Consider the following 12,557-nt stretch of genomic DNA (forward strand, 5'->3'; position numbering starts at 1 on the left):
CTATATCCTTGCATCGCCGCCAGCGGCACGGCGATTTCCTCGGCTTCAGCTACGCTCCATATCTCGGCCGAGACGCACGAGACAAGCTTTTCCTCCTTGTTCATTACTACCGCGATGGCCTTTGCCTCGCTTCCTATTACACTTATGCTCGCGTCCGTGAAGAGAGTGTTCTCTTCTCTAGCCACTGTCTTTTCTATGTATTCGGCCCTAGCTTTCCTTCTGCCTTCGTGGAGCCTGGGATCCATGTTCTTCGGTATAGGCTTTACGTTAAAGGTTTTCCTAATTCCCGCCGGTACGTCCTCGTACCGGTCGACGTCTCCTATTTCGAAGCCTAGCCTACCGATCAGGTTTCGCCCCGTGTAGGTCCCCGTTAGTCTTTTCATTTGCGCTTTCCGCTGTGCTTCCGCCATTTCGACGAAGGTGTTGCTCACCCCTAGTTGCATCAGCTTTTCGTTGGAGGTGTTTCTCGGCAGGTGCAGCGCCGTCTTGTAGGCTTTCCTCAGGACGACTTCAATCTCTTCGTTGGTCGTTTTACTCCTCACTTGGTAGGGTAGCGAGTACATGACTCTGCTGACGATCAGGCTGTTGACGAGCTTGAGAGTGTCTTCTTCTCTCATGCCGTGCCTCTTCTGGGAGACCCTGCTTATCATTCTGCTCACGTTCTCGGTCGACTTCTTGAGGAGGCCGATGGTGTGGTTGCACTTTCTGCTGCCTTGCAGCCACATGCCGAGGACGCGTGTCATGTTGCGTTCGGGGATGAGTTGTCCTTCGAGGCTGACCTCCAGTTTCGCCTTGGTGGGATGTCTGCCGACTCTTAGCAGCTCGGACTTTTCGGTGGAGCACCTGAGGCCCCTCTCCTTCACGTAGTCTTCGACGCACTTGGCCGCATTTTGCAGCGCCGCTCGCTTTTCTTCCAAGGTTCCGCAGGTGGTCCAGACCGTGATGTCGTCCGCATACATCGCGTGCCGGATTCCCTGGATCTTTTCGAGTCTCTTCGCTAGGCCCAGCATCGCCACGTTAAACAGTACGGGCGAGATTACCGAGCCTTGGGGCGTACCTCTGCTAGGCGTTGCAAAGATACCGCTCCTCAGCTCGCCCAGGCCGACCGTCGCCGTTCTGCCCGAGAGGGAGTCCCTGACGTAGTCGTGGGTCTTCCTGCCGCAGTTTGTATTGTGGAGGCCATCCATGATGGCCTCGTGGCTGACGTTGTCAAAGGCCCCTTTGACGTCGAGGGCCATGACGACGTTTTCGCCCTTTCTCGGCATTGTAGTCAGGACTTCCTTCTCGAGCTGCAGCAGAACGTCTTGCGTCGAGAGGTTGGCCCTGAACCCAAACATCGAGTTTGGATAGTATCTTCCGTTTTCTAGATGCCGCTGTATGCGCTTGGTGACGATTTTCTCGTAAAGTTTTCCTAGGCACGACGTCAGCGAGATGGGCCTCAGGTTCTCAATCTGGATTTTCTTTCCGGGCTTGGGGATCATTACGACGACGGCGTGCTTCCACTCCGCCGGAACTTTCCCTTCTTGCCACAGCGTGTTTAGGTACTTGACGAGCTGGTCTATCGTTCCGTCACTCAGGTTGCGTATCAGGGAGTTCCGGACTCTGTCCGCTCCCGCCGCCGTGTTCTTGGTGGCCGATCTGATGACCTCGACGACCTCTTCCCTCGAGATGGGTCGGTCCATGTCCGGGTTGTCTTCGCCTCGGTACTCGCCGCGGTATCCCTCCGGCTCTCCCGTTCCGTAGCATTTCTTGCGGACCTCCTCGAGCAGCTGCTCGTCGGTGCCTTGGTATTGGTGGGTCAGCCTCTGGATCGAGTTGCTGCTCTCTCGCTTGCTCTTGCTGGGGTCCAGTAGGTCTCGGAGTATCTGCCACGTCCTGGCCGTGCTGAGGGTGCCGTTTAGCGAGTCGGTGAATTACTGCCACCCCTGTCTGGCCAGTTGCGTCGCGTACTCCTCGGCCTTCTTGGTGATCTCCGCAATCTTCTTCTTTAGCTTCTTGTTCATTCTCTGCTTCTTCCAGCGCTTGGTGAGGCCGCGGCGTGCTTCCCATAGCCGCAGCAGCCGCTTGGCCACCTCCGGTGCTTGTTCTGTTCTGTCCACCTCGCGGGTGTAGAGCTCCTGGATTTGCTTCAACTGTTGGCTCCATTCTTCCGGGGAAGTGATGTCGCCGCCCAGTTCTCTGCAGTGTCTTCTGAAGGCGTCCCAGTCCGGCAGTCTGGTGGAGCCGATCTTTCTCTTCGTGTTTTCCGCCTCGAGTACTAGGCGGAGGACGTGGTGGTCGCTGCCCAGGTTTTCCAGCAGGTTCTCCCATTCCGCGTTCTTGGCGTTCTTGACAAACGTGAGGTCGGGGCGCGTGTCTACACTGACGCTGTTACCCATTCTGGTAGGCTGGGCCTCGTCGTTTAGGAGCTCGCATCCCGCATTTTCCGCGGCCGTGCTAATCTCCCTCCCTTTCTTGTCCTCTTTGGCGTAACCCCACAGGGGGCTCTTAGCGTTGAAATCTCCCGCTATCACTAGGCTGTTTTGTCCCGCTAGCCTCTTGGCTTCGGCAAAAAGTTTTTGAAAGTCCCCGTCCCTTTGTTTGGGCGAGCTGTATACGTTAATTACGAAGTCTCTCACATAGTGTTGGTAATATCCAGCTAAACCTAAAAAGGCCCGTATATCCGTCTTCGTGGTTGGCTGGGGATAGTTCAAAATAGCAGCTACCTTGATGTCGGACGGTCTACGCCGGCCGCGCCTCACCACATGGCCCAAATAAGTCACTTCACCGCAACCTAGGTGACATTTAGCTGGTTTCACAGTAACACCTGTCTCTTTCAACCGGCTCAACACGACTCGCAAGTGCTCCAGATGTGATTCCCAAGTGTCCGAAAATATGGCAACATCATCGAGGTACGGCAATGCGAACTCGCCTAAACCATGAAGCACTCTGTCTATCAGGCTAGAGAAACAATACGGCGCGTTTTTGAGGCCGAAGCTCAACATGAGTGGCCGGAATGTTCCAAGCGGGGAAACGAAGGCGGCATAGCGGCTAGCCCGTTCCGTAAGGGGTACTTGCCAATAGCCTCGCACGAGATCCAGGGTAGATATATAATTTGCGTTCGACACTGTCTCTACCCTTTCTTCCAGGTTCGGTATCGGATATGTCTGATCTCGGGTTATCGCTTTCAGACGCCGATAATCGACACATGGCCTCGGATCTTTTCCTGGAGCCTGGACTAGTATCAAGGGCGACGTCTAGTCGCTCTCACTTGGTACTATAACCCCCAAGTCACGCATGCGCTGAATCTCCTCAGCCATGATTTTTTTCTGGACGGGTGAACAACGGTACGGTTTACTGCGGATCGGTTGATCAGAGGTTAACTCGATGTCATGCTCTAGGACCGTTGTTCGTCCAGGACGGTTCGAAAAAACCTCCCTAAACTCTGAAACGATTCCCTTTAAATCCTCCCTTTGGGCGGCACTTAGACGCGCTTCCAACGTCAGCTGTTCCACCATTAGCTCTAAACCACATACCTTCATATCAGCCGTCGTCAGGATTTCGGCCCCTTCCTCATAGTCAGCATTTATCGTCATGCTTATAATCGCGCGACGCTGAATGCAGGGTTTCATCAAGTTGCTGTGGTAAATTTTGTGCTGTCTCCCTAATGTAACTTCGTAGTTGGTATCGGAAAGCTTAGTTACAACCTTTGCGGGCCCCTCCCAATGAACCTCGAGCTTGTTTTTTTTCGACGGTCGCAGCAACATCACTTGGCTACCTTCTTCGAAGGTGCGTTTTTTTGCTGACTTGTCGTAGTATTCCTTTGACAAGGTCTTCGCCGCCTTCATGTGGCTCTCTACAATATCTTTGGTTTTCCCGAGCCTCTAATGGAGGTCGAGGACGTACGAGACTACATTTGGGTCGTCGTCACTGCCTTCCCAAGACTCTCGCAGCATGCGCAACGGAGTTCTTAGGCTCCGGCCATATACAAGCTCCGCGGGGCTAAAGCCGGTGCTCTCATGGGGAGCCGATCTCAAGGCAAACATAGCGGCGGGAATGCAGGCCTCCCAGTCACAGTGACGCTCGAAGCACAGGGCTCTCAATATTCGCTTCAGCACCGAGTGCATCCGCTCTACTGGGTTAGATTGCGGGTAATGGAAGGAACTGTGCACTACTTTAATGCCGCATCTTTCCAAAAAAGTAGAAGTTAGGCAGCTGGTGAAGACGCTGCCATTGTCGCACTGAATCTCGGAAGGGAACCCGACGCGTGCGAACATTGAGAGCAGAGCGTCCACGACCTGGGAGGAATTTAGCTCCTTAAGAGGTACTGCCTCGGGGAACTTGGTCGCGACACACAGGGCGGTCAGAACATACCTACAACCGTTCGTTGATTCTGGAAGAGGGCCTACAATATCGATTACTAGTCGCCGAAAAGGTTCGAATATGACTGGCACCAACTTCATCGGTGCCTTCCACTTGTCAGTGGATTTGCCGATTCTCTGGCAGGTGTCGCAAGAGCGCACGAAGTGTTCGACATCCTTCCAACAATACGGCCAATAAAACTCCTGAGCCATTCTAGCCTTGGTCTTTTTCAAGCCAAGATGCCCTGCCCACGCATTTTCGTGCGTGAGTTCCAGTAACTGTCGGCGATATTTGCGAGGAATCAGAAGCTGTTCATATTTGCGACCCTGCTTATCTGTGTAGCGGCGGTACAATAAGCCAGATTCCTCGTAAAATGAAACCCTCTTTTTTTTCACTCCCAGTTTGACGCTCTTCATCGGATCGGCTATTGAACAGTCTTCCTTTTGCTCGCGAATCAGAGTTTCTCTTTCAACTGCAGCCAGCTCCTGCCAGCTGGCGGAAACCGGAGCGAGTGTGGAGCCTGCGTCGACTAACTGCGGCGTCGTGTCCATATCGCGGCTAGCACTGGACGCGTCAATCCCAGTCACATTCAGGACACGCTCGACCAGGCCAGCCTCCGAGCTCTGCCTCTCCCGTGCCTGCTCGCCACTCAAGTTACCTTGATTAGTGCGTGTGCCGCACCGCTGTTCGCTCGCCGACTCAAAGTCAAGTTCCCTCGACAGCTGGCGCGCTTTGGATCGCGTGAGGGCCATGTACGCCACGTCGGCAAAGAACGATTTGCCCTGATCCTTCAGCAGCTGCTCCGAGCTATTTGAGAAGAGGTAGAGAAAGTGCTCGGGGAGGGCGGCAGACACAGCGGCTTCTGTGTTAAGTTTTCCAAACTCTCCTTCAATGATAACCGTTGCGATCGGTAAACAGACACTCTCCTCCTCGGCCACTTGCCGTATCCAAGCGCACTCTCCCGTAAAATCATTCGAGGAGACGAAAGACGGGTGGACAACGTCCATAGTTGCTGCAGAGTCCCGAAGTGCTCGGCACTTCTTGCCGTTTACCTTAATTTCCCGCATGTATGGCTCCAATAGTCGTATGTTTTTGTTAGTTTCCCGTATTGTTGCAAAAGCAATTTTCTCTGGGCAGCTCGCAGCGATGTGCCCTTGCTTTTTGCAATTGTAGCAAGTTAACGGCTTCCGTTTTTCAAAAGAACGCGTCGTATCGTTTCGCTGCTTGGGACCATCGTTAGCATTCTGAGATGCATTCTGTCCTTCCCTTACAGTTTCTTCGGTAAGGGACTCGTCTTTCCGAAACTCGCGACGCGTGATTTGCTTCCGTTCGTCGGGCTTACCGGCCCATCTCTCCTATCTGCTTTTTCTACGCGCACTGCCTTGCTGTGCAAGCTGCGGCGGATGTAATACTCTTCCGCTAACTCTGCTGCCTTGTTTAGCTTAACCTCCTTTAGCCTATCTTGCAGCCAGAGCCTGACATCCTCATCAATGCAACGGTAGAACTGCTCCAACGCGATGCATTCGACGATTTTGTCGCGGTCGTCGTAAACCTCTTCGCCCTTCAGCCATTCCACCAGGTCGGCTTTTAGACGAAACGCGAAGTCAACATCCGACTCCTTGCCCTTTTTTGCATACCGAAACCTCTGCCGTAAAGCTTCGGGCGACAATTTGTACTTTCGCAGTAGCGCTTCCTTCACATCACTGTGGCTCTCAAACGCCTCTTTCGATAAGCAAGTTATTGCGTCCGATGCCTCCCCAGGAAGCAAGGCTAACAGATTCTGTGCCCAGAGGGATCGCTCAATGCTATTCCGTTCGCACACGTGCTCAAATTTCACGAGGTATTTGGCCATATCCTCTCCGACGACAAAGGGTGGTAGTTGATCGCGTATTCTTGGACCGTTAGAAGTGAGACTAGGCGCCGGCGAGCTATTTCGGGTTTCCAACTCTTTCATTTTAAGCTCGTGCTCGCGACGTTCCCTCTCTCTCTTTTCCTCCTTTTCCTCCTCGCGACGTTCCTTTTCTGCCTGCCGCTCCCGACGTTCATTGATATCCGCCCAGGCCTCTTCGGCTTCCTCAGCCGTTACGTCCCCAGTCCTCATGACCTCAAGGATCGCATTCTTTCGTTTGGTTGAGCCCAACTCAATGCCCAACTCCTCACAAATTTGGAGAAGTTCCTTGACCTTGTACTTCTCCATCGTTCACACTGTCCTCCTGCTGTTTACCCTTTTTGAATATACCTGCCGTACGCTACTATAACGCTACTAGTAAGACATCCGCAAGTATTTCATACACTGCCCTGTTTACCCCCTCAGCATCCCCTGGTTTTCAAAACACTCTCACTAGGCTTGAAACACACAAGGTTAAGACAATGCAACACCAAATCCTTCCCTAAGCTGTGTCAGAGAAAGTCTGGTGTTTGAGGTAAACTTCAGGCACTCACCGCGCCGAGGTAGACGATGCCGGTCAATCCCGTAGCTGCCACCACTGTTACGACGTTGCACCGCTGCCACCGCTGTTACGACATCCCACCGCTGCCACCACTGTTACGACATCCCACCGCTGCCACCACTGTTACGACGTTGCACCGGTGCCACCACTGTTACGACTTTGAGGTGGTCCCGTAGCGCTCGTCACCCGTTTCGTGACAGAGCGTTGGTAGCGAAGACTCCGAGTCAGGCGTCGGTGAGAATAACAAAAGGGACTTTATACACTATATACAGGTCATTATACAGGACATGATCGGATCGGCACTGGGGCCGAGAGCTCACAGCAAACGCGACTGTTCCCGCACGGCGACGTCCGGCGAAAACGCGTGACACATCTCACTCCAGTCGAGAGCGGCACTCGCTCCCGGTGGGTCGGCGGATCCGGTTTTTCAGGCGGCCGCGTCGCGGCTTTATAATCCCCGAGAAACCATTGTCACTCAAACGGCCCAATACAAAGCCAGCACTCGACGGTCGTCCGAGAGGTCCAACCAGCGACCGCGCTGGCCACCCGGTTCAAAGTTCGCGCGCGCGGTGACCTCCAGGCAAAAGGAGGTGCGGCGCCGGGCATGTTGCTCGCCGATACTTCTCCGCAGGACACCGCTGCCTGACGGCTCAGCATCTTGACTTGTCAAGGGAGAATTAGGGCGCTGTGCCTTTCGGCGCAGCCCCGGGTTTGTCCAAAGGGCGCTCGCAGGATAAATTCTGCATCTTGTAGATTCGGAATCCGGGCTGGTGGTAATGGCACAACAGGGGTCATCGAACCATCAGCCAGCCCTTGGTGCTTCGCCTGTCGTACTTGTGAAAAAAAAAAATGGTACCTGGCGTTTTTGCATCGATTATCGCCATTTGAACAATATAATCCGTAGAGATGTCAACCCACTACCGCGCATCGATGACGCCTTGGACTGCTTACACGGAGCTAAATACTTCTCGTCCATCGATCTTTGATCCGGCTACTGGCAGATTTCAGTTGATGAAATGGACCACGAGAAGACAGCCTTCATCACGCCGGATGGCTTATATCAGTTTAAACTCATGCCATTTGACCTGGCTGCTGCGTGTTGTTACTAGTCAGCCATTTTAACCCAATTGACTCTCCTTGTATATACATTGTAAATACAGTCTTATACTCGCAACATCCACGTAACAATATTGTCGGAGATTTAATCAACGATTGGTGGGCCCGTCGGCTTTGTGAGCCACCGGCAACACCACAAATGAGGCAGTGCTAGGGGTCATGGGTTGGGCCATGTTGGAAGTTAGCGAAGCGCAGAGCAAAATTAGTTTTGAAGAAAGACTCAGGAACATAGATGGGCGGCTAAAGTGCACAAGTATCTGTACCTAAAAGGCGTGGACAGAGAATGGAGGAACACGTAAAAAAAGCGGGCAACCAGGTACAGGGTAACTGAAAGTGTCGATAGACAACCAAAAGTAATCGGAAAGAAATAAATGGAAATAATGGAAAAGCAAAATGCCATGGACGTTTACAAGAATAAGAAGAAAAGAACTTAGAGGGGAAATGTGTACGATAACGTGAAGGGAAGCGCCTTGCTATTTGAGGCTCGAGATGGTTGCCTAAGGACATAAGCATACCGGAGCAAACATTCGCAATAAGGTGAGGCATGCGCATGCTGTAGCAAAAATCCGGAGACCAACCAGCACATCCTAATGTAATCCAAAGGGATTCACCCAGCGAGACCAGTACGTAACGTGTAACTTCCAGAAGTGTTTGCATTTAAACTAGACGGAAGTATCCACCGGTCAGCAGTCGAGATAAGCAACAGACGTTTACAGTACTGGAGGAAAAAAAAGAAGGGAGGAGACTGATACGACCGGATTCATTACATGCATAGGCAGCGGCACAAGGTAGATAGAGAAGATCAATGAGATGTATAAAAATTCTAGAAGGAAAAGTATTGATGCATACCTGAGTAGCTCAAGCAGGCTAGGGGACGATTTGTACCCGCCCCATATCAAGGGCGATGTCAATAAATCACCATAAGTCATCAGCATCATTTTCATTTTCTGTCGTCTGCTGCGCTTACGTATTTCGCTGCAAAGCGGTTTTAACGGGCGATGTTACTTTTTCGGTGGCACTAGTAGCTCTCGGCGATTTAGCATTACTGTTTCCCGTGCTGTGTGCCAAGAAAATTTGCATATGCAGCTAGAAACGACCTACCAATCGAACTCACTCTTAGATCTTATCGATTTGCAGTGCGGCCATCCACCGTCGAAGCTGGTGTTTTTGAGCCAGTTTCCCGCCTTTGCTTGTTTAGACTTGCTTTGTTGAGTTTCAGGCGAAAATTGCTGCACGGTAGATTCGATTGTACTTTAACGTGCAAGTTGTGATAGAGATGCACTGAGCGGTCGACGCCGTGTGCACATTTTTGTATGTGTGTAGGAGTCACAGCATTCGAATTTTCTATTTTGAGAGTGCAGCTCTTTTCTAGCCATTGTTTTGGTCACAAACAATTGTTCTAGCATTTTTCCATATATCGCGTGCGTCATGCAGACATTAATGCATTTACTTTTGAGAAATGTCTGTGCAGTCCTGTACATGTGTTTTTTTTTTCGGTCGTTGTCGCACCGGCGTGTGACGTTAGCCTTCACTAGACTATGCGGACGCTATTCGGCACGGATAAAGGCCTACAATAAAGTAACTTGTAAGACACTCTAAATTTGAATAACCAATATTAAAAATAAGTTGTCCAGTTGGCAGCAATGTGCGTGGTTAGCATGCACGCTAACCGCGCACGTAATGCCATTGTCGTCACTGCGTCGTCGTGATATAGTCCTCAAAATGTATTATTTCTCATACCGTTTCCGTTATCGTTGCCTCTATTCCCACGTGGTCGATATATCGTCATTACAACTACGACACCCATTTCGTCATGCCAGTGTCGTTGCACAATCATCGCCACACATTCGTCGTCACGCGATGGCGTACATTCATTCGTTGTCAGGCCACTGTTACGACGACGCCCACTCCGGGCGCCTGTGGCTCGAGCTTCCTTGGCCCGCGGTCGACATCGTGATCCGAGTAGGACGCAACATGCCAGAGCCTCCGAGCCATCTGCGCAACCCAAGTAGGTGCCCGTGGGACAGCGAAATGTCACCGTCACCGTCTGCGCTAGGCAGCACACCTCGTAAGAGGTCAGAGTTTCCCCTCACGCAGGCCGGTATTACAACAATACAAATATAGGGGGGGGGGCTTCGCTGAGGTGGTGTATGATTACGACAAGTGACATGCCCTAAAGTTGGTGTGCGTGGCGTTGTCGGAGGCTACCAGCCTCGAGGGCCTATATCTGACAAATGCAAAAAAATTCAGGTTCCGGCACGCGGTCGGCTCCGCCGACAGGCAACTCGCCGACGAGATGAACAGACTCGCCAAGCGCCGTCTGCGTACCATCGCGGATCGAGCTGAGGCCTTCGTACGGTAGCATAACGAAAAACAACGTGTTACGCTCGCCGCGCTAAACGTGCAGTCCCCGAACGTCCACGCAGAGGAGGTGGAAAAGGACGCGGTGCCCAACAACATCGGCCTGGTGGCTCTCCGAAAACTGTAATGACGATGTCACTGCAATCCAAGGTTTCGACTCCGTCATCCACAGCAAGCGGCCCGAGTACAGGGGCACCGGCGTGGCCATTTACAAGAACATGGCCGTGAGCAACTACACTGTTGGGCCAATCCACCTGCGCCTGCTGTCACTGGACGCCAAAGAGACGCTGATAAACTGCCATGTTGGCCACGTGAGCGTTGCCCGTGTAAACCACCACAGGCGCTTTCCAAAACATGCGGAGAACGGCCACATTGGTTTTTCAGGGCTCTCGTCACCGGTATGCGTATGGCAGGCAGGGCCTACTCGATGCCAACGGGTACATTTCCCTGCCTCCACACATCGGCAGTAGTCTTTCAAGACTTGATCAAGGCATTGATTCAGGCTAGTCGCTATGTCATACTTGGAACCTCAATAGCATAACTGAAGTGCCAAATACTTTCAAAACTGCTTTCGTCTATTTGGACGTGAGAGGTTTTCTCACGGGGAAATGCGAGGCAGCGCGAAGCGTTCGCTTCTCGGTGCCGGCGTTTTTCATCAAGCCAGCGTTGTGACAGCAAGTGCTCGTGGTCATCGAGTGTTTATATTGAGATATCGAGATATCTTTATAAACATCGATGTATGTTTATATTTGCCTCTGTGGGCGTGACACTGCAATTGGAGCATTAAAGATGATGCAATGTCGCATCAGTGCATGATATCTTTTGCATACATTGGAATAGTTTGGTCGTCTCATTGCCAGACTTTACGTTTTTTAAGTACAGACTCCTATTTTTTTTTAAATTCAATCTCAGTTTTATCGTTCCCTTCATTTTCACTCCCATGTATGTCGAATTCGTCTTCTTTTTACCAGTAGGCCACGCGGGCTGATCCCGGAGATAGTGAGGCCTATGGTGCATTTTTAACCATATTGGTCCTAATTACGCTCGTACCGTTTATTTTACCTACTCTTCGATTCATTGTAGCTTTATGTCTCGTTGAGGCATACATTTTGATACCATTTGCGGGCCGCTCAAGCACTCTGGAAGTGCGAAATGACAGTTTTTTTTTTTTTGTGTGGAAATGCCAGATAGATATCCCCCATCTTACGTACGCCAAATCCGCGTGCTATGGCCAAATATTTAGCTTAACTCCAATAGCGCATGCTTCAGACTGCGAGAGAAAGCGGTGGTGCTTTCGCACACATTTCAATAAAGCAGTGCTAACAAGGTTTGTTATCTATAATTTGCTGGTACGCAGTTGAATCAGGTCTTGGCACTTGTTGCACGTTGCGTCACATTCATAACTTCACTCTACACACGAAAACATGGCGAAAACAGAGGCAGCGCACTTTCCCTATATGCTACGCGCAAATTCTTGAGCCAGAGATTACGTTCTCACCAAGAAATAAATGCAACTTAATCCTGCTATTGCAGTAAACCCCTGGCACACAATAACTGCAGGACGATTTGAAGAGGTCAGCATTTTTTGTTTACACATCTGTTTTCGTGTGTTTATTGGCAAGATTTCATGTCTTTCACCACAATCGCTTGTGACCTGCAAAAGGCGTCGAATATGAAGTTACATTTCCAGTTGAGATTTCCAACAACACTTCTGCGAACCCAGTACGTGCATAGCGTTTTGTCTGCAACGTAGAAGGAAACTGATTAATGAATGGCGACAGCAGTTATGCGCGTTAAAGATTCTAGAGCAACACATGTTGCAGCTTTGCACAATTGCGGCCCACTTCGCTCAGCCACATAGCGAGAATGCAAATAAGTGTGAGCTAGGGTGCTTGCGGAATGGAAGTTACATTCATATGAGCTAGTAGTTATGAGCTAGTATGAGCTATATGAGCTAGTAGTACGACGATTTTAAAGAGAGACCAAAGTATAAGATAAATTAGTTGAAATTTATTAAAGGGACTGACAACTGGACAGAACGTTGTGAGACGTTGACAGAAATAAAATGAGTACGATTTGTAGTCATGGAATCCAGCGCACTGTTGGCTACTTAAGTAGGAATTGTAATTACAAATTGGCGAAGAAAGTCTCAAAAGCCAGTAAGTGGCGCGGCCTAGCGGTGATATCTTGGTACTTCGGATGTAGTACGGGAAATTACTGTACGTAAGTTGGCTGTTATTAAGTACAGCTTACCTATTGCTTAAAATTGAAGTTGGTGTATTAATAAAC

The sequence above is a fragment of the Dermacentor andersoni genome, chromosome 7 (assembly GCF_023375885.2).
Source record: "Dermacentor andersoni chromosome 7, qqDerAnde1_hic_scaffold, whole genome shotgun sequence".
Taxonomy (NCBI): Eukaryota; Metazoa; Arthropoda; class Arachnida; order Ixodida; family Ixodidae; genus Dermacentor; species Dermacentor andersoni.